Source organism: Zootoca vivipara, chromosome 12, assembly GCF_963506605.1.
Source record: "Zootoca vivipara chromosome 12, rZooViv1.1, whole genome shotgun sequence".
Lineage (NCBI taxonomy): Eukaryota > Metazoa > Chordata > Lepidosauria > Squamata > Lacertidae > Zootoca > Zootoca vivipara.
In genome coordinates, this window is record NC_083287.1 from 57927593 (window position 1) to 57949462 (window position 21870).

The 21870-nt window shown below is 43.7% G+C and overlaps 1 pseudogene; it reads right to left on the bottom strand.

The window, feature by feature from the left end:
- Positions 1-1932: 1932 nt before the first annotated feature.
- Positions 1933-21870, bottom strand: part of LOC118078624 (zinc finger protein 850-like) — a 38291-nt pseudogene continuing 18353 nt past the window's right edge.

The window sequence follows — 21870 nt, forward strand, 5'->3', positions numbered from 1 at the left end:
GCCAGGATTCTAATTGCGAAAAATAGGAAAGTGTAAAAAATTTATGTTCAAAATAGTACAATTGGTAAAGTTGGAAGGCTTTTCTTTCTCTATCTATCTATCTAATGTAGAGGGTGCATGTTTGTGCAAACGAACCTTTCTCCACAACCACTTACCTGATCGTCCCCAACTTTGCCCACAACATCGGGAGTGCGTGTGAGTGTGTCTCTATCCACTTTCATTGTCCCTACACACACCTAGGACAGGTAGAAACTTTGATTTCTGTACCAAAAAATTGCCCCCTCCAGTGGACATCCAACAAACAACATCCAACATGCTGCCAAAATCCCGCCCACTCTCCATCCACCCCAACACCCAGCCCAACCAGGAGACTAGACCTCTGCCAGGGACCAGGCCACCCTAGCAGTAGACCGCTCCCCAAGGACCCCCTCCAGACACGGAGGTACCTGTCCCTTCAGTAGCCCTCTCCCCACAGATCCCCGTCCACCCCATAGATCCCGCCCGATCCTCAATCCGCGCCATAAGATCTCCCCACCACCAGGGAGCAGGCCACCCCGACAATAGGCCTCTCCACAGGGATCCCCACCCACCCCATACATTGCATCCATAGGCCTCTCCCCGCAGGCCGCTCCGACAGTAGGCCTCTCACCAGGGATCCCCACCCACCCCATATATCGCGCCCAATACGCCATCCGCGCCCGATCCACCATCCATGCCCTCCGCGAATATCTCGGCAACAGTAGGGAGCAGGCCGCCGTGACACCTCCCCCTGGGATCCGGACCCCCCCATAGATCACCGTCCCGACACTATGCCTCTCCCCACACCCCATAGATCCCCACACCCCATAGATCGCACCCAATCCCCGAACCACGGCAGAAGATCTCTCCACCACCAGGGAGCAGGCCGCCCCGACACCAACCCCCTCCCCAGGGATCACAACCTCTGCCATAGTTCCCCTTCACGACACTAGGCCTCCCCCACCCATTTAGACATCACAACTTCCACAATACCCTCTAACACACCCGTACTTCAATTACACAAATACATGTGATGTTCCCCAATTTTATTATGTTTACCCTCTACACCCAATACCCTCCACCCACAATACCCTCCCCAAACAATACCAAGACCGCCCAAGGACCCTCACCTCTCCTCAACCCTCCCCTCCCACCCACCCCCAAATACCAGGATCACCCAAGGAACCACCCCTCCCCTGGGTGGGGGTTGCCGGGAAGAGGGAGTTGGGGGATTCACAGGGATAACCCGGGGGGGGGGGGAACAAACAGAATTGATCATGGATCGGGACAGGGTGGGGGCACTCACAGGGATTAGCCAAAGCAATGTGTGGCAGGGCCAGCTAGTTGTAGATAAAATCATTTCCTATTCTTTCTCCAGGAAATCAGCCCTGAGTGCTCCCTGGAAGGACAGATCGTGAAGCTGAGGCTCCAATACTTTGGCCACCTCATGAGAAGAGAAGAATCCTTGGAAAAGACCCTGATGTTGGGAAAGATTGAGGGCACAAGGAGAAGGGGACGACAGAGGACGAGATGGTTGGACAGTGTTCTCGAAGCTACGAACATGAGTTTGACCAAACTGCGGGAGGCAGTGCAAGACAGGAGTGCCTGGCGTGCTATGGTCCATGGGGTCACGAAGAGTCGGACACGACTAAACGACTAAACAAAAACAACATTCTTTCTCCTACTTTTTTCTCTCTTTTCTTTTTTTCTTTCCTTTATCATAGAATCATAGAGTTGGAATAGACCACAAGGGCCATCCAGTCCAACCCCCTGCTTTATACTTTTTGTATGTTCATAATCTGTAATGTTTGAATGTAATGTTTTATATTGTATGTATTTTTAAAATTTCTGTATGATAAAGGTTTAAAAATTATATAAAAAAGGAAGAGGACAGTTGGAGGTGGGAGGGACCTGCAAGGAATGCAGGAAAGGAAGGATCTCTCAGGGTGGGAGATGGGGAGAAGAGGGGGGCACCCAGGGGAGAGCTGGGGGAGCCTGCCTTTCTTTTTTTAATAAAATATTTTTTATTGATTTTATAACACATTTTAAACACACACATAAAAACCAACAATATAACATTAAAACAAAACAATACAAATATTCTTTTCACTTTTCTTCAACTTCTCAAATCATTCTTTGGGACTTCCCCAAGTCCCCCCCATCTGATTTTCATTTCTTTTCATATTTAGCAGTTTCATAAATCATAATCTTAAACCTTTTCTACAGTTTAACATTATCATTTCTTTACCTCATAACAATTACATTAAATTCATTTTAACTAATCTCCTAACATCTACTTCATTCCCTAAAGCCTAAAATAAATTTCATCCACAGAAGTCCATATATTTATACACAGCAATATTTCCCTAAATAAACTTTAAACTTTTTCCACTCTTCCTCCACCATTTCTTCTTTCTGGTCTCGGACTCTCCCTGTCAGTTCAGCAAGTTCAATAAAGTCCATCACATCCTTGTTGGGAATTTCTTCCCCTATTATTCCAAGTAAAAAGGCTTCCGATTTCCTATTAAATGTGTTTTTCAACACTTTCTTCAGTTCATTATAAAACCTTTCCCAGAAGTCTTTTACTTTGGGACCCGTCCACCACATATGGTAGAAGGTTCCTTCTACTTCTTTACACTTCTAGCACTTATTATCATTATTATGATTAATTTTAGCCAACTTAACAGGTGTTAAATACCATCTATACATCATTTTCATTAAGTTTTCCCTTAGTACATGACATGCTGTAAATTTAATTCCCTTCTTCCACAATCTCTCCCAATCCTCCATCATGATATTATGCCCCACATCTTTACTCCAATCAATCATCACTGATTTCACTTGCTCGTCTTTCATATGCCATTCCAACAATAAATTATATTTTTCTGGAAATATTTTTTGTTTTTGTCTCCATTAATTCAGTTTCCAACTTGGATTTTTCTATCTGGAAACCAATTTTCTTATCCATCTTAAACACTTAATTTATTTGAACACATTGGAACCAATCATCCAATTTATCTTTTAATTGCTCATATGGTTTTAACTTGAATTGGTTCTCAACCTCCATTAAAATATTATATTTCAACCATCTATCTTCCATATTCATCCTGTTATGCTTCTTAGCCTCCAAAAGTGAAATCCACCTGGGTGTTTTTCTTTCTAACAAATCCTTACATCTTATCCAAACATTATACTGTACAATGATTTCCTTATTATATGGTTTTTAAAACCTTCTAAATCTAACACATCTGTATTTTCCAACAAAAACCACTCTTTCAGCCAACAAAAGGCCGCTGCTTCAAAATAGATTTTTAAATCTGGCAGTGAGAAACCACCCCTTTCTTTTACATCTGTTAATAACTTATATTTAATTCTAGATTTCCCCCCCCTGCCAGATAAATTTAGACAATGACTTTTGCTGTTCTTTAAAACAATTCAACTTACGGTATCAACAATCCGAAGAACTTTAAACAGAAATAACATCTTTGGCAATACATTCATCTTTATAGGAAACATGGTGGCTATCTAAAGAACTTTTAACTGAATTAAGATTTAAAAGGCATATGTACAAAAAAATGGAAAAAAGGGGGAAACCACCAGAGAGGAATTCAAACATGGCCCATCAAAGATAATTTCAACCTTAACCAAATGTCCAAATCCCTTTGAATTTCATTCCATAACTTATCATAATTGTGTTTACGCAAATTCATTTTTTTCGCTGTCATATTTACAACAAGATACTTCACCCTTTTCACACATTTCAAACCAGTGGTTTCCTCTAATGCACATCTTTCATGTATTGTTAGATTTTTCTCTAACACTTTGGTTTTACTCTTATTCAATTTGAAACCTGCAACTTGTCTGAACTCTTGTATTATTATGACAGAATTACAAGCCTGGTAGATGAAGGGAACGCTGTGGATGTAGCCTATCTTGATTTCAGCAAGGCCTTTGACAAGGTGCCCCATGATATTCTTGTAAAGAAGCTGGTAAAATGCGGGCTAGACAATGCTACCATTCAGTGGATTTCTAACTGGCTGGCTGACCGAACACAAAGGGTGCTCATCAATGGCTCCTCCTCATCCTGGAGAGTAGGGACTAGTGGGGTGCCACAGGGTTCTGTCTTGGGTATTTTTATAAACGACTTGGATGATGGGCTTGAAGGCATCCTGAGCAAGTTTGCAGATGACACCAAATTGGGAGGGGTGGCGAATACCCCATAGGACAGGATCACACTTCAAAATGACCTTAACAGATTAGACAACTGGGGCAAAGCAAACAAGATGAATTTTAACAAGGAGAAATGTAACGAAATACACTTGGGCAAAAAAATTGAAAGGCACAAATACAGGATGGGAGACACCTGGCTTGACAGCAGTACATGTGGAAAGGATCTAGGAGTCTTGGTAGACCACAAACTTGACATGAGTCAACATTGTGATGTAGCAGCTGAAAAAGCCAATGCAATTCTGGCTGCATCAATAGGAGTATAGCATCTAGATCTAGGGAAGTAATAGTACCACTGTATTCTGCTCTTGTCAGACCTCACCTGGAATACTAAGTCCAGTTCTGGGCACCGCAGTTCAAGTAGGATACTGACAAGCTGGAACGTGTCCAGAAGAGGGCAACCAAAATGGCCGAAGGCCTGGAAACGATGCCTTATGAGGAATGGCTTAGGGAGCTGGGTATGTTTAGCCTGGAGAAGAGAAGGTTAAGGGGTGATATGATAGCCATGTTCAAATATATGAAAGGATGTCTTATAGAGGAGGGAGAAAGGTTGTTTTCTGCTGCTCCAGACAGTAAGAGCTGTTCGGCAGTGGAATTTGCTACCAAGGAGTGTGGTGGAGTCTCCTTCTTTGGAGGTCTTTAAGCAGAGGCTTGACAGCCATATGTCAAGAATGCTTTGGTGGTGTTTCCTGCTTGGCAGGGGGTTGGACTGGATGGCCCTTGTGGTATCTTCCAACTCTATGATTCTATGAATTGCAAGAAGGCGATTGACGTTTGGGTCCCCTCCTGCAATTTTTCCAAATCTGATAATTTAACTGATTCAATTTATGTGACTCTTGTTTGCAAACTTGCAACCTCTATTTTTACCTCTTGCAGATCCTTTTTTAAAGTCCCAAAATCTTTTATAAATTCCTGCAGACCCTTAGTATTTGCTTTAACCTCTGTGGCAAAGCTCTGTAAACTTTGTCTATATTCTTTCATAAATTCCAATATCATCTCCAGCTGGGAACTCAGACTTTCAAGGTCAAAGATAACTTTTGTAATCCAAACAATCAGGAACAAGGCTAGGAACCAGCCTCTCTTTCACTTTCTGCAGGGCAGGATTTAAAACACTTTCATTCTCGCATTGTTACGTCACAATGGCTTCCTACTGTCTGACGCTCTCAGAAACCGAGCAGCTTCTCAAAGACCTTTCAACCTTCTAAAATCTTGTAATTTATTTACAAATCCCCCCCATCTCCTCTTCTAAGGGGAGGTTCAATATTCTTACGCTTAAAACATCTTCCAATATTTTCTCAGCTTAGGTAATATCTTCTGCTCTCCAATACTATCAGCGGAAAGGGGCTGACTTCCGTTTTAAAACCCCTATTCTGTATCCAAATTCTCTCAAATTAGCCAAATGTCAAAAGTACTCACGGCACATTCCTTTAATATTTTTTTTTCCTTTAAAAGAATCGACCGCTATTGCCACTTAGTCCTGCAGCTTCGCGCTGTCAAAGGAAGCAATTTATCCGATGCGCTACAGCTCTGACCCCCTCGCTCTCGGGGGCTCAAAACAGAGCCTTTCTGGGGAGCGGGACCCCACAATCCATGCTGCCGGAGGTCCAGGTCCCCCAAAAGGTCATTTTGGGGTTTCTAAGGGGATCCGCTGCGCTGGAGTGGTATCCCCAGCCTTTGATGTACCGAGGTTCATTCCGACGAGCTCACTCCCGACCATAATGGCTGGGTGATCGACCGGAAGAATGCCTTTCTATGGGTTGATAAATGATATAATATATATGATACAAATGTGATAAAGAGTATTTTAAAATACTGTCCCATTCACTTTTCTTATACAATTGTGTTTTGTAAGGGTTGTTTAGTAATTTCCCCTTTTTCCTTTTCTTTTTTTGGTTTTCCCTTTGTATGAATTCGTTGATGGGAAGTGAGATTGTTCCTGAACCTGAAGCTCTTTCCACATTCCATGCACTGATATGGTTTCTCCCCTGTATGAATTCTTTGATGGGAAGTGAGATGGCTACTGTTAGTGAAGCTCTTTCCACATTTCAAGCACAGATATGGTTTCTCCCCTGTATGAATTATTTGATGGGAAGTGAGATTCTGCCTGAAAGTGAAGCTCTTCCCACATTCCAAGCACTGATAGGGTTTCTCCCCTGTATGAATTCTTTGATGGGAAGTGAGCTTAGCCCCCTCCCGGAAGCTCTTTCCACATTCCAAGCACTGATAGGGTTTCTCCCCTGTATGAATTCTTTGATGCAAAGTGAGACTCTGCCTGAAAGTGAAGCTCTTCCCACATTCCAAGCACTGATATGGTTTCTCCCCTGAATGAATTCTGTGATGGGAAGTGAGATCGAATCCGTGACTGAAGCTCATTCCACATTCCAGGCATTTATATGGTTTCTCCCCTGTATGAATTCGTTGATGGGCAGTGAGATCACCACTTTGACGAAATCTCTTTCCACATTCCAAGCACAGATATGGTTTCTCGCCTGTATGAATTCTTTGATGCGTAGTGAGATTGTGCCTGAGCCTGAAGCTCTTTCCACATTCCACGCACTGATAGGGTTTCTCTCCTGTATGAATTCTTTGATGGAAAATGAGACTATTCTTCCGACTGAAGCTCTTTCCGCACTCTAAGCACTGATAGGGTTTCTCCCCTGTATGAATTCGTTGATGGGAAGTGAGATGGATCCGCTGACTGAAGCTCTTTCCACATTCCAAGCACTTATAGGGTTTCTCCCCTGTATGAATTCTGTGATGGGAAGTGAGAGTATTCCTTTGACTGAAGCACTTCCCACATTCAAAGCACTGATAGGGTTTCTCCCCTCTATGAATTCGTTGATGGGAAGTGAGACCGATCCCCTGACTGAAGCTCTTTCCACATTCCAAGCATTGATATGGTTTATCCCCGGTATGAATTCTTTGATGGGAAATGAGATTACCCTTCCGACTGAAGCTCTTTCCACATTCTAAGCACTGATAGTGTTTCTCATTTGTATGAATTCTTTGATGGGAAGTGAGACTATTACTGTGACTGAAGCTCTTCCCGCATTCGAAGCACTGATAGGGTTTCTCTCCTGTATGAATTCTTTGATGGGAAATGAGACTATCATTCCGATTGAAGTTCTTTCCACATTCCAGGCATTGATAGGGTTTCTCCCCTGTATGAATTCGTTGATGGGAAGTGAGATTGCTACTTTGCCTGAAGCTCTTTCCACATTCCAAGCACTGAAAGGGTTTCTCCCCAGAATGAACTCTTTGATGGGAAGTGAGACTATTACTGTGACTGAAGCTCTTTCCACATTCAAAGCACTGATAGGGTTTCTCCCCTGAATGAACTCTTTGATGGGAAGTGAGATCACCACTTAGAGTAAAGCTCTTTCCACATTCAAAGCATTGATAGGGTTTCTCACCTGTATGAATTCTTTGATGGGAAGTGAGATGGCTACATTGACTAAAGCTCTTTGCACACTCCAAGCACTGATAAGGTTTCTCCCCTGTATGAATTCTTCGATGGGAAGTGAGATGTTGATTGTGACTGAAGCTCTTTCCACATTCCAAGCACTGATATGGTTTCTCTCCTGTATGAATTCTTTGATGAGAGGTGAGATGGGCTCTTTGACTGAAGCTCTTTCCACATTCCAAGCACTGATACAATTTCTCCCTACTCTTTGTTCTTTCATGTGAAGTGAGGCTATCCCTCTGAACGAAGCTCTTTCTTTGACGGGAGGTGGACTGGGAGCTCTGACGGATGTTCTCTCCACACTCTGAATATTTATACGACTTCTCTGCTATGTGGATTCTGTTGTGGTCCCCCTTGTTTCTCCCTTCCAATTCTTCACCATCTGCAATGAAGAGAGAAGCTAATTAGAGCCTCAGAAATAAATGGCACTCCAGATTATTGAACAAACTCCCCCACACCACCTCACAGCGAGATTTGAGAGTGCTCCGTTTCGGCTTCAAGCGGACATCCTTGAAGTCTAACTTAATGTCATTGTTGATGTGTGGCACCTTCGACCCCCCAGCATTCCGAAGCGCCTGACTCTCTTGAAACCAGTGGGGCGTCACTGCCAGCATACTGTGACAGGGGCGCCGATGACACAGAACCATAAAACCCACCACCTGACCCCTCCCTTAGCAATGCACTGCCATGTTAGCGTAAATCATGCTAACTCTGCATCGCTGCCCCAGACCCCAACCCCACTCAGAAAGAAGGGGACATGGTTAACATCCATTACTGAACAAAGTTAATAAATGCTTGTGATAGAGAAAGAGTTTGGATTTGATATCCCACTTTATCACTAACTGAAGGAGTCTCAAAGCGGCTAACAATCTCCTTTCCCCTCCTCCCCCACAACAGACACCCTGTGAGGTGGGTGGGGCTGAGAGACTTCAGAGAAGTGGAACTAGCCCAAGGTCACCCAGCAGCTGCATGTGGAGGAGCAGAGACGCGAACCCGGTTCCCCAGATTACGAGTCTACCGCTCTTAACCACTACACCAAAACTGGAGAGAGTTAGATGTGAGGCCTTACTATAGTTTTCACTGCCTTTGTTGGCTGGTATTAACTGACATATTGCTTGGTTTTTATCTGGGATAGATTTTCTTTGGCTCAATCATGGAATTCACTCCATCTCCAAGGGCAGGCAAATGCAGGCAGAAGCCAAAACAACAGACCTCACAGAAGTTGCTTCAACTGCCCTAAAAGCTCTGAAGTCAACATTTCAGAAGGTCTGGGAGTTTCAGGCAAGTCTGGTCATTGTTTGAAAAGGCATGACAGGATGAAGTACATTCACAGAGGAAACAGTTGATATCCCTCCATTCAGGGGTCACAGTGGGGATGTTAGAATCCCAGACGCTGTTCGTCTCCATCCAAACAGTGGAGGTGCAGGCAGACAGGTGCAGGCAAGTGGAGCCACCCAAAAAGGTCTCCCCTTCTCCATCTCCATCCGCCTGCCTTCCTCCCCCACCCCCAAGCTGAGCAAGCCACAATACCTCTCCGGCTCCATCCATCCATGTCCCCATCTCCACTCCCCTGGAACTCACCAGATCTCTCGGAGGTCCCTGAGAGGGAACGCTCAGAGGTTGTGGGGAGGGATGCAGGAGACAACCTGACCAGGTCAACCGTCCATCTTCCCCCTTCCATCCTCGCTAGCTTGGCAGGATCCATCTCTTTCATCCTTCCTGAGGAGTCGAGGAGCCAGAACAAGCTGCAGGGTCCTGGCAGAGAGGAAGAAGCAAAGGGAGCCTCAGAGGCCCTGCAGGGATTCTCCTGCCCTAGATATTCTCCTGGCCCTGGAGAAGCACAAATGGGGCAGCCCCTTCCCAACAGAAGCCCCATTTCTAAACATCTCCAGTTGTTCCAATTTCACCTGTTGGCTCCTCACCCCACTTCATAAGGCTGGCATGGTCTGCACAGTAGTGACCAGAGTGGATCCCATTGAACTCAGTGGGACTATGGACAGAACTTGGTGTAAAAACCAGTCACCATCCTGTCTCTAAGCTTGAAAACTGCAACCCCAGAGCATGGGCAGAAAACAGACGAGTAGCTATTACATGTAGGTGCCTCCATGCTATGTGCTTTATATTGAGAGCTCTGTTGACGCTCTTTGAGCTCTCTCATTGCGAGCCAGGCAGATGTTGTGGCCATATTTGCCTATGTCAGGGGTTGCATGGGGACCAAATCTGTATGTGGAAGCAGAGGAGCTGTTGATGCCACATTTTTGAAGTTTCATGAGATGAATACACTCCTCCTCCTTAGATGTTGTCTGTACACCATCTTTTATACATATTCGCAAGTCTCCAGTCTCAAAATGTGGCCCCCACCCAGGCATGGAAGCCATCAAAGTATAGAACTTCCACATGTCCTAAATCTGTCGTGTTCTTAAGAACACCAGACATTTATACCCTTTAAATCTCCAGAGGTGAGCTTTACACTCCTCTTGTGACAAGATTCCCAAAGGCTTAGGGTCTTTTGAGATTGCACCAATTTCCATTTCTTGTTTATTAAAACCCACAGAAACTCTGCTAGATATTGTCCAGAAGGTTTTACAAGTACAGTGGTACCTTGGGTTATGAACGCTTCGGGTTACGTATTTTTGGGTTCAAACTATTGTAACCCAGACGTAAGTAACCTGAGCTCTCGCAGGCCTCCCCGCTGCCCGGAGTGAAGCCCAGACATCAGTGGGGTCTGCAGAGCCTCCACGACTGGGCTCCAGCTGCAGACCCTTTAAATCTCCAGGGGTGAGCCCCGCGCTCCTGTTGTGACAAGATTCCCAAAGGATTAGGGTAGCTTGACGGAACGAGCCTCTTTTGAGATTGCACCAATTTCCATTTATTGTTTATCAAATTCCACAGACACTCTGCTAGATTTTTTTTGTAGAAGGTTTTACAAGTACCTATCAGGATGGGAAGGATTTTCTCACAGTCAGCCAAAAAGGATTTCATGCGTTCCATGTCCTCTGTTATTAGTACAAGCCACCCAAGGACTGATAATCCCTCATTTGTCCCAGAAGGTTGGGAGAAGGAGTCTTTTATAGTTCATCTACTTGTTTATCCTGAATAGGGGAGAGACATGTTTTGTTGCATCTGGGACAGAGGAAGTGGTCCGGTTGTGCTGCTGCAGATGCAAAAAGGCTTTTCTTCTCCCCGTGCTCCTCCCATGTGCAAATGTTCCCTTCTGGCTACAGCCTGTTAACAAATGTGACTTATCCCCAGATTTGAAGGGCGTTTCTTTGCAAGCCCAGTTTTTCTTGACCCAAAGCCCCCTCCCCAAAAAGGAAGGCAGCATTTGGATCCCAAGTAAGAAGAGAGCTGAAGACCTCCTGCAAACTCACCCCCTCCCAAAAACGGGACCTTTTCTGCAGTGGTTCCCCATTTGTGGGATGCTCTCCCAAGGGAGGCTGGCCTGGCACCTTCCTTACATCTTGAGGTGCCAGGCAAAAACATCTCTCTATAACTGGGCCTTTGGCTGGTTAACATTCTATGGCCTTTTAAATATGTTTGTCCTTGTTTTATTATGCATTTTGTGTTCTAATTTTGCATTTTTATGTTGTGAATTGCCCTGCAAAACTGATCACAAGATGCAGCGTGCACACACCATATGAATGGCAATGCCCATTAACTGGGGGGGGGGTGTCAAATATTTCATGGGGGAACCAAAGGGACATCGGTGCCCTGGGATTATGCGAATCTGAGAGGAAGAGAAGCAGAATTTGTTGCTCTCTCTTCCACCGCCCCCCCTTTTTTGCCTGGATTTCCACATCCTTCTGGCAGGCAGAAATCCAGCAGGTGGGGAGATTTTCCTGTTGCTGGGATGTTTGCAGTGACTGTGTGCTTCCATTGGATCATTGTAATGGATTGATTTGAAGTGATTTCTGCACCAGGTAAAGGAATGTGTAGCCCCCCAATTACACACACACCCGCACACACCTGTATATTTTGCCCATCCAAAGGTGGCAGCCCTACCTAAAGCACAGGAACGAAGCAGCAAAGGGTCCTTTATGACCTCCAGGCTAGGACGGAGCGAGGCGGGGAGCGCTCCCCTCCACCACCGGGCGCCCCCCTTCCTTCCCCGACTTGTTTTGGCCTCCTTGATCCCTCCGTGTTATCCCAAATTGTTGTTGTTGTTTAGTCGTTTCCGACTCTTCGTGACCCCGTGGATCAGAGCACGCCAGGCACTCCTGTCTTGCACTGCCTCCCACAGTTTGGTCAGACTCATGTTCGTAGCTTCGAGAACACTGTCCAACCATCTTGTCCTCTGTCGTCCCCTTCTCCTAGTGCCCTCCATCTTTCCCAACATCAGGGTCTTTTCCAAGGATTATTATCCCGAATTACGCTTCCTTTTCTCCCTCCTGCATGATCTGAACAGGGACCCCCATGCACCCTCCCTCCACCCCTGGGACCCCCTTCTTTCTCCCCATTGCACCCTCAGGGGGAAGAGAGAGGAGACTCACCGAGGAGAGAGAAGAAAGCAGCCGGAAGAGAGGGAGGGAATTAGGCCAGTGAGGACCTTTGTCCCACCTTCACTTCCTGTTCTCTCTAGGAATCCAGCTCTGCTCCTTTTAACCCTTGCAAAGCCGGGGGCACCGGGCCCGCTCCTCCCTCTCCCTTCCTGCCGATTTCCTGCTTCTGCGCCTGCGCTCAAGGGGCTGCCCCCCCTTCTCCCTCTTTGCCAAGGACTCTGCCCCAAAGAGCCCACATCTAAGCAGACCAACCTCAAGGGAGACGGGGGAGGTCGGGGGGGTGTTTACCTTGGCTCTCCCCCTCCCCCAAAATAGAGGCTGGGATGGAGAAGAGGCGAAAATCTGCCTAGTGGCAGGAGGTGTCTTGGGATAAGAATTGGCTCCATCAAGACACCCCCTGGGGAAAAACCCTCCATCTCAGCGGGGGGGGGGAGGGTGGAGGGGGGGGCTTCTCAGCCAAGAGATCCCTCCCCTCCTGAAAAAAATCCCTCCCCCCCAACGGCTTTTCCTGCTTCTGCTGCTGGTTTTCATCCCACGAAAAGAGACAGATGAGGAAGTGTCCCATGCAAGGAATGAAACGCACACACGAACGGGGGGGATGTGGAAGCCCCCCCCTAAAATACCTACAGGCAGGAAAGAGGAAGCCCAGGATGGTGGGGAGAGGGAGGGGCCGCTTGTTGCTCAGGGCAGGCCCTCCCTCTGGGACTCTTCCCAGTTCAAAGCAAGAGGGTCCCCTGCCATCCTTTCCCTGTGTTTCCTGCCAGAAAAGCAGTTTATACTGGGCTCGCAGATCCATCTGACCCCATTTCCCACCCCACAACGGGGCTGGACCAATCAGAAGCTTCCCCATTGCACAGCTGGCCAATCCCCTTTCAGATTCCCCTTAGCCTGTCTTCTCCTTGGCCCCACTTTCCTGAGGGAGTTTTCCTCCTGAGTTTCCCTCTTGGCTGCTCCCCCTCCCAGCTTCTCCTTCATTTCTTCTTCCTTCTCTTCTTCTTCCTCTTCCTCCCCCCCTCCGCACATTGTTTGGGGGCAGCTGTATTTCCCACCCCCATGGTCAAGCAGGCCCAAGAGGACCCCAGTGAGGCGACAGGGCAAGGAGATGGTGAGGCAAGTGGGCCTAGAAAAAGGGGGCTTAGAAACCTATACGTCTGTATTTCTGTTTGTCTCTCATTGCCTTGCTGAAATGCTGCTTCTGAAACTACAAATTGCTGTCCTTGTAACTAGCCACCTGGGAGAAGAAATCAGGAGATGGGTCAAGTTGATGTCTGATAAGGGAACTTGGAACATGATGAGCAAAGTCAGGAAGCTCAGTTTAACAAATTAATTTTTACTGTTTTTCTTAAATTGCTTCATTTTTTTCAAAAAAAATCATTTATCTTTTATTTCTACCCATAGCCTATAGTTTATTCCCAAAAATATTCATACAATTAAATAACATTTCTTATATTATCCTAACAATTAACCATTTAAATCTAATTCAGCCCCCCCTCCTCCCCCAAAGTCTGGGTCTCCAGATGACTCAGCCAGCTCCTTGAATCGTTCCAGTTCGGACCATTTTAACCAGTCAGTTTATAACAAAAATTAAATCCCCTCACCCCACTCCCACTCTAACCCATCCCGACCAACACTCTTTCCTCTTCTTCCCCTGCTGCCTCCCCCATTCTTTATCTGTTACCCAACACCATCAGACCTCTTTTATACTTTCCAGCCTTCTTACAAATTCCCCCTCCCATACATTCAAATTGCATGGAACTTGCTCTCCCTCTCTCACTGAGAAGGCAATGTTCCATGCTAGTTCCTCTTTAAAAGCCCATTGCAATAAACCTAAGTCATGTTGTCGTCGTCCCCTCACTGGGGGGGGGGGGGAACAATGTTCCATTTGCCATGCTCTTTCTCTTCTTCTACTTGGGGTTCAATTGCATTGTCCGTCACTGGTGACTCCACACTCTGAATTAAAGAAGGTCCTATTTCAAATTATGCACCATTCTGGTTGGTTTCAGCAGGCTGACTTGCATTCTGACATAATTCCTTTAGAAAGTCCAAAAGTAATTCCAGAAAATGTTTTTTCAAAAAATAAAATAAAATCCTTCCAGTATCACCTTAGAGACCAACTAAGTTTGCCATAGGTATGAGCTTTTGTGTGCATGCACACTTCTTCAGATACCTTCAGATCCAGAAAATATTGTTGAAAGTCTGCAGAGTCAGGTGGTGTTTTGTCTAATGCCATCCTGGTAAACTCAGATTCCGTGGGGACAGCACAAGTTGCACAAATTGCAAGCAGGAAGTGGTACGATTCTTTTCTTTTTAAAAAATGTTTCTAATTGATTTTACAAGACATACATATCAGATTCATCCACCCTTTTCCACCCCCCCACGAGCCCCCCTCCTGCCACGAGAGAGTCCCATGCAGGGCGAGCAGTTGAAGGTGGTCCATTTTGTAGCTGGGTTTATCCCCCCCCCAGGGCTCAACTCTGCCACCAGTGGGCCCTAGGGTAACGAGGGAAGACAGAGAAGGATGTCCGCCCAACTATCTATCCATACATGTCTTTAAAAAGGGGGGGGGGGAGAAAGAAAAATATAAAGAAAAAAGGGCAACCTCAACCCCCCCCAAAAAACAGCAACAACAAAAACAAAAAAAAGGAAAAAGGAAAAAAGGGGGGGGAAACCTCATGTGAACTCAACCCTCATTTGATTAACATTGTTTTTGTGACTTCCCCGTATCTTTCCCCTATTGATTTTCATCTTCTCATACTCATTCATTGCAGTTTCATTCTAATAATTTCCACTCATAGTCTTTAAACATAAATTCATACAGTTAATCATTATCCTTGCATTTTATCTCTTATTCTGGTTACCATAAAATCCATCTTCTCCCATCCCCCAATCCCACAGAACCCCTCCTGCCACGAGAAGGCCCCATGGGTGACGGGCAGTTGAAGATGATCAATTTCATAGCTTGGTCTTTCACTGCCCCCCCTCCCCAGAACCCCTCCCTGCCACCAAGGGGCCCCAGAGCAGAGGGAGAGAAAGAGACAGCAAGCCACCAAGCTATCTATCTAAATAATCAATTTTCTAATAGCTAAACTATTCAATTTTCTGCCTCATACCTCTATTTTCTCTTCTCAAATTCATCAAATTTCCCCCCCAGCCTAATCTTTCCTCCAAGAAAATTTTCCTAAATTAAACTTCACTATTCAAACATTACCTCTAGCCTAATATTACAACTCTACCTCATCCTCTTTTCCCTAGAATTCCCCCCCACTCAATACAGCAAATCCATAATACAGCCAAGATTTCAAAACCTAAGATTTCTGTCCTGTTACCCAATTACACAGCCCTTTATTTCATCCCACCCCCACTCTTTCCCACTCTAAAATCCTTCTTTTAGTCCCCCCCTCTTTCTGCCTCCTCTTAATCTTTAATTCCCATATTTCCCCCAATCTCCCATTCAGCTTTTGGTTTTCCATTTCAAAACCCATCAAGTCAAAGTTCCAAATTGACTCTTGTTCATTCTTTTCTTCTTGTCGAGCTACATCTGCTTCCTTTTGTTTATTTTCTTGCCCATTGTCCTCAGGAACAGGCTTTTCATATTCTTTCTCCTCTTCCAAGTTCCCTTTTGGTTGTTGTTCCCGTTCCTGGTCCAAAAGTCCTTTTGAGTATAAACTAAATTGTCGTTGCCCCTCTAGCAGTTCTCCCAGCAGCTTCAGTACTGTCCTCTGGAAAACATCTGCTCCGGATGTTGACATTCCTTCTCATTCAAGGGCAGAACAGAGATAAGAGGACAAAGAACAATGGAGTCTCAAACCTCTAGGATTCACCACATGTCTATCTTGGCTGAAAATGTTTTCCCCCACAATCCATATAATGATCCACTAATAATTTCTCTTAAAACAAAATCCAAGTCTTGTCTTTCTTTCTTTCTTTCTCTTGCAACACAGTTTATTTCTTTATCCATTCCTTGCAACAAAGTTAATTTGACAGCTGTCAAAGTTCCCATTCATAAAGCATTTTGCTGGATCTCCTGGGGTGTCAATTCCAGGGCTTTTACTTTTACAGGGATTTTTATTCATAGACTACTTCCCCCTCCTTCACCCTGCCTCAGGGTCCTTCCTTGGTGGTTTCCCAATTTTTTTATTTTTTTTCCAAATATTTTTATTCTTTTTTGAGAAATATAAAACAACATATAACACGATCAGAACAACAACAACAAAATTTACAAATAATAAAGAACAAAAAAACAAAGATAAGACAAACAAGCTTTCATTAATCTTTACATTTGTTCTAATCATTATGATGTGACTTCCTCAACTCCTTCTTGCCGCGCTTCATTATTAATCCTGTTTAGCAATTCTATCTCATAATTCAATTAACTTATCTTATAAATTGACCAAATCTTAATTCTAATACCCATCTTTTAGCATATTTTCATCTTATCCTTTATCTTCACCCCTAGTCTAAGCTACAACTTCTACTGTAATTCAAAATCCATATCTTTCTAATCAATCAGAATACTATTTTTCTTCAAATAAACTTTAAAACTCCTCCAATCTTGATCCACCGCCTTCTCTCCCTGGTCACGAAGTCTCCCGGTCAGATCAGCCAGTTCCATATATTCTAGCATCTTCGTCTGCCATTCTTCAAATGTTGGTATATCCTGTGTCTTCCATTTCTGTGCTATTAATATTCTCGCTGCTGTTGTGGCGTACAAAAAGAAAGTAACATCTTTCTTTGGTATTTCTTTCCCAAGAATTCCCAATAAAAAGGCCTCTGGTTTTTTGGTAAAAGTGTTTTTAAACACCTTCTTCAGTTCATTATAAATCTTATCCCAGAAGTCTTTTATTTTGGGGCAAGTCCACCACATGTGATAAAATGTACCTTCGACCGTTTTGCATTTCCAACACTTATTATCATGAGTATGATACATCTTTGCTAATTTAACTGGAGTTAGATACCATCTATACATCATTTTCAACATATTTTCTTTCAAAACTTTACAAGCAGTGAACTTCATAGATTTTTTCCACATCCTCTCCCAATCCTGTATCATTATGTTATGACCAACATCTTTAGCCCATTCAATCATTACTGACTTCGTTAATTCATCCTTAGTTTGCCACTCCAGCACCAAATTATATATCTTGGAAAGATTTTTGGTTTTTGAATTCAATAATAGCGTTTCCAACTTGGATTCTTCCAATTGAAAACCTATTTTTTTATCCATCTTAAAAACTTCATTAATTTGATGATATTGTAACCAATCACATAAAACATCTTTCAACTGATATTATGTTTTAATTTTATATTGGCCTCCTTCTTGTATTAAGATATCTTTATACTTTGGCCATCTAGCTTCCATATTTCACCTTTTAAAGGCCTTCGCCTCTAAAGGTGAGATCCACCTGGGCGTTTTACCCTCTAACAAATCCTTGTACCTCATCCATACATTGAACAACGATTTCCTAATTATATGGTTTTTAAACCCTTTATATACCTTTGCCTTGTCATACCATAAATATGCATGCCATCCAAAAGCATTGTCGGAACCTTCCAAGTCTAGTACATCGGTATTCTCCAACAAAAACCATTCTTTCATCCAGCATAAGGCGGCAGCTTCAAAATAAAGTTTTAGATCTGGCAGAGAAAATCCCCCTCTGTCTTTGGTATCTGTTAAGATCTTAAACTTGATTCTAGGTTTTTTCCCCTGCCAGATAAATTTAGATAACGCCTTTTGCCAGACCTTAAAGCACTTTATCTTGTCAGTTATAGGTAATACTTGGAATAAAAATAACATTCTCAGCAATACATTCATCTTGATAACCGATATTCTACCCATCAATGACAATTTCAAACTTGTCCATGTATCCAAATCTCTCTTAATCTCATTCCACATTTTTTCATAATTGTCCTTGTACAGGTTCAAGTTTTTAGCGGTCATGTTCACACCCAGGTACTTCACCTTCTTTACAATCATCAGGCCAGTCATCTCTTGTAACTTATTTCTTTCCTCTAATGTTAATTTTTTTTTCTAAAACTTTCGTTTTGGTCTTATTCAATTTGAATCCTGCAACCTGTCCGAACTCCTGAATTATGTCCAGCGCTTTAATTGTGCTGGTTTCTGGGTCTTGCAATGTCAATACTAAATCGTCTGCAAAGGCTTTTAATTTATATTGTTTTACCCCCACCACAATGCCTTTAACCTCCTCTTCATTTCTAATCATATTCAGCAAAACCTCCAGAACCGTTATAAATAATAAGGGAGAGAGTGGGCACCCTTTCTCAATTCTGATTTCCTCTGTCACCACATTATTAACTATAATTTTCGCTTTTTGCTCGAAATAAATTGCATTCAAACCATTCATAAAATTTTGCCCCATTCCCATATTTTCCATATTCTTTTTCATAAAACCCCAAGAGATATTGTCAAAGGCCTTCTCTGTGTCTATAAACATCAATATCGCCTTCGTATTCTTTCTGGCCTCTAAAAATTCCAGCACATCTACAATGTTCCTGATATTATCCTTCATATGTCTTGCAGGCAAAAAACCCGCTTGATCATGATGTATCAAATCATTAAGAACCTTTTTCAGTCTCGTTGCCATAATACTTGCAAAAATTTTGTAGTCTACGTTTAATAATGATATTGGACGATAATTCTTTACTTGGGTTCTATCGACATCTGATTTCGGTAACAATGTGATGAATGCATCTTTCCAGGACTCTGGTGCCCGATCCCCTCCCAAAATCTTATTACCAACATCCATCAAGGGCTGAATCAGCCATTCTTTTAGGGTCTTATAGTACTTTGCAGACAGCCCATCTGGTCCAGGTGCTTTGCCAACTTGCATTTGGTTAATTGCAGTCTCAACCTCATTCCTTGTAATCTGACAATTGAGTAGTCTTCTTCTGTGCCGGAATTTGTTGCAAACCGTGTTTAGCAAAAAACTGACCCATTTCTCCTATATCCTCTTTATCTTTCTTGAATAATTGTTTATAATATTTCTGGAAGCATTTTCTGATTTCTGTCGGGGTCTCTATTATCTTATCCCCAATTTAAATCCTATTTGCTATGAGCTATGCCATGCAGGGCCACCCAAGATGGACAGGTCATAGTGGAGAGTTTTGACTAAACGTGATCCACCTGGAGAAGGAACTGGCAAGCCACTCCAGTATCCCTGCCAAGAAAACTCCATGGACAAAGACAACAGGCATATAAAAGTTATGACGCTGGAAGATGAGCCCCTCAGGTCGGAAGGCGTCCAACATGCTACTGAGGAAGAGCGGAGGACAAGTACAAGTAGATTCAGAGCTGATGAAGCGGCTGGGCCAAAGCCGAAAGGACGCTCAGTTGCGGATATGCCTGGAAGCGAAAGGAAAGTCCGATGCTGTAAAGAAAAATATTGCATAGGAACCTGGAATGTAAGAACCATGAATGGAGGTAAGCTGGATGTGGTCAAAAATGAGATGACAAGAATAAATATCGACATCCTGGGCATCAGTGAACTAAAATGGAAGGGAATGGGCGAATTCAGTTCGGGTGACTATCATATCTACTACTGTGGGCAAGAATCCCGTAGTAGAAATGGAGTGGCCCTCATAGTCAACAAAAGAGTGGCAAAAGCTGTAATGGGATGCAATCTCAAAAATGACAGAATGATCTCGATACGAATCCAAGGCAGACCTTTTAACATCACAGTAATCCAAGTTTATGCACCAACTACCGGAGCTGAAGAAAGTGAAATTGACCAATTCTATGAAGACCTACAACACCTTCTAGAAATGACACCAAAGAAGGATGTTCTTCTCATTACAGGGGATTGGAATGCTAAAGTAGGGAATCAAGTGATAAAAGGAACAACTGGCAAGTTTGGCCTGGGAGTTCAAAATGAAGCAGGGCAAAGGCTAATAGAGTTCTGTCAAGAGAACAAGCTGGTCATCACAAACACTCTCTTCCAACAACACAAGAGACGACTCTACACATGGATATCACCAAATGGGCAGCATCGAAATCAGATTGATTATATTCTCTGCAGCCAAAGATGGAGAAGCTCTATACAGTCAGCAAAAACAAGACCTGGAGCTGACTGTAACTCAGATCATCAGCTTCTTATAGCAAAATTCCAGCTTAAACTGAAGAAAGTAGGAAAAACCACTGGGCCAGTAAGATACAATCTGAATCAAATCCCTTATGAATACACAGTGGAAGTGAGGAACAGGTTTAAGGATTTAGATTTGGTGGACAGAGTGCCTGAAGAACTATGGATGGAGGCTCGTAACATTATACAGGAGGCAGCAACGAAAACCATCCCAAGGAAAAGGAAATGCAAGAAAGCAAAATGGCTGTCCAACGAGGCCTTACAAATAGCGGAGGAGAGGAGGCAAGCAAAATGCAAGGGAGAAAGGGAAAGACACAGGAAACTGAATGCAGATTTCCAAAAAACAGCAAGGAGAGACAAGAGGGTCTTCTTAAATGAGCAATGCAAAGAAATAGAGGAAAACAATAGAATGGGGAAAACCAGAGATCTGTTCAAGAAAATTGGAGACATGAAAGGAACATTTCGTACAAAGATTACCATAATAAAGGACAAAAGTGGTAAGGACCTAACAGAAGCAGAAGACATCAAGAAGAGGTGGCAAGAATACACAGAGGAATTATACCAGAAAGATATGGAGGTCTCGTACACCCCAGGTAGTGTGGTTGCTGACCTTGAGCCAGACATCTTGGAGAGTGAAGTCAAATGGGCCTTAGAAAGCACTGCTAATAACAAGGCCAGTGGAAGTGATGATATTCCAGCTGAACTATTTAAAATTTTAAAAGATGATGCTGTTAAGGTGCTACACCCAATATGCCAGCAAGTTTGGAAAACTCAGCAATGGCCAGAGGATTGGAGAAGATCAGTCTACATCCCAATTCCAAAGAAGGGCAGTGCCAAAGAATGCTCCAACTACCGCACAATTGCGCTCATTTCACACGCTAGCAAGGTTATGCTTAAAATTCTACAAGGCAGGCTTAAGCAGTATGTGGACCGAGAACTCCCAGAAGTGCAAGCTGGATTTCGAAAGGGCAGAGGAACCAGAGACCAAATAGCAAACATGCGCTGGAGAAAGCTAGAGAGTTCCAGAAAAATGTCTACTTCTGCTTCATTGACTATGCAAAAGCCTTTGACTGTGTCGACCACAGCAAACTATGGCAAGTTCTTAAAGAAATGGGAGTGCCTGATCACCTCATCTGTCTCCTGAGAAATCTCTATGTGGGACAAGAAGCTACAGTTAGAACTGGATATGGAACAACTGAGTGGTTCAAAATTGGGAAAGGAGTACGACAAGGTTGTATATTGTCTCCCTGCTTATTTAACTTATATGCAGAATTCATCATGCGAAAGGCTGGACTAGATGAATCCCAAGCCGGAATTAAGATTGCCGGAAGAAATATCAACAACCTCAGATATGCAGATGACACAACCTTGATGGCAGAAAGCGAGGAGGAATTAAAGAACCTTTTAATGAGGGTGAAAGAGGAGAGCGCAAAATATGGTCTGAAGCTCAACATCAAAAAAACCAAGATCATGGCCACTGGTCCCATCACCTCCTGGCAAATAGAAGAGGAAGAAATGGAGTCAGTGAGAGATTTCACCTTCTTGGGCTCCTTGATCACTGCAGATG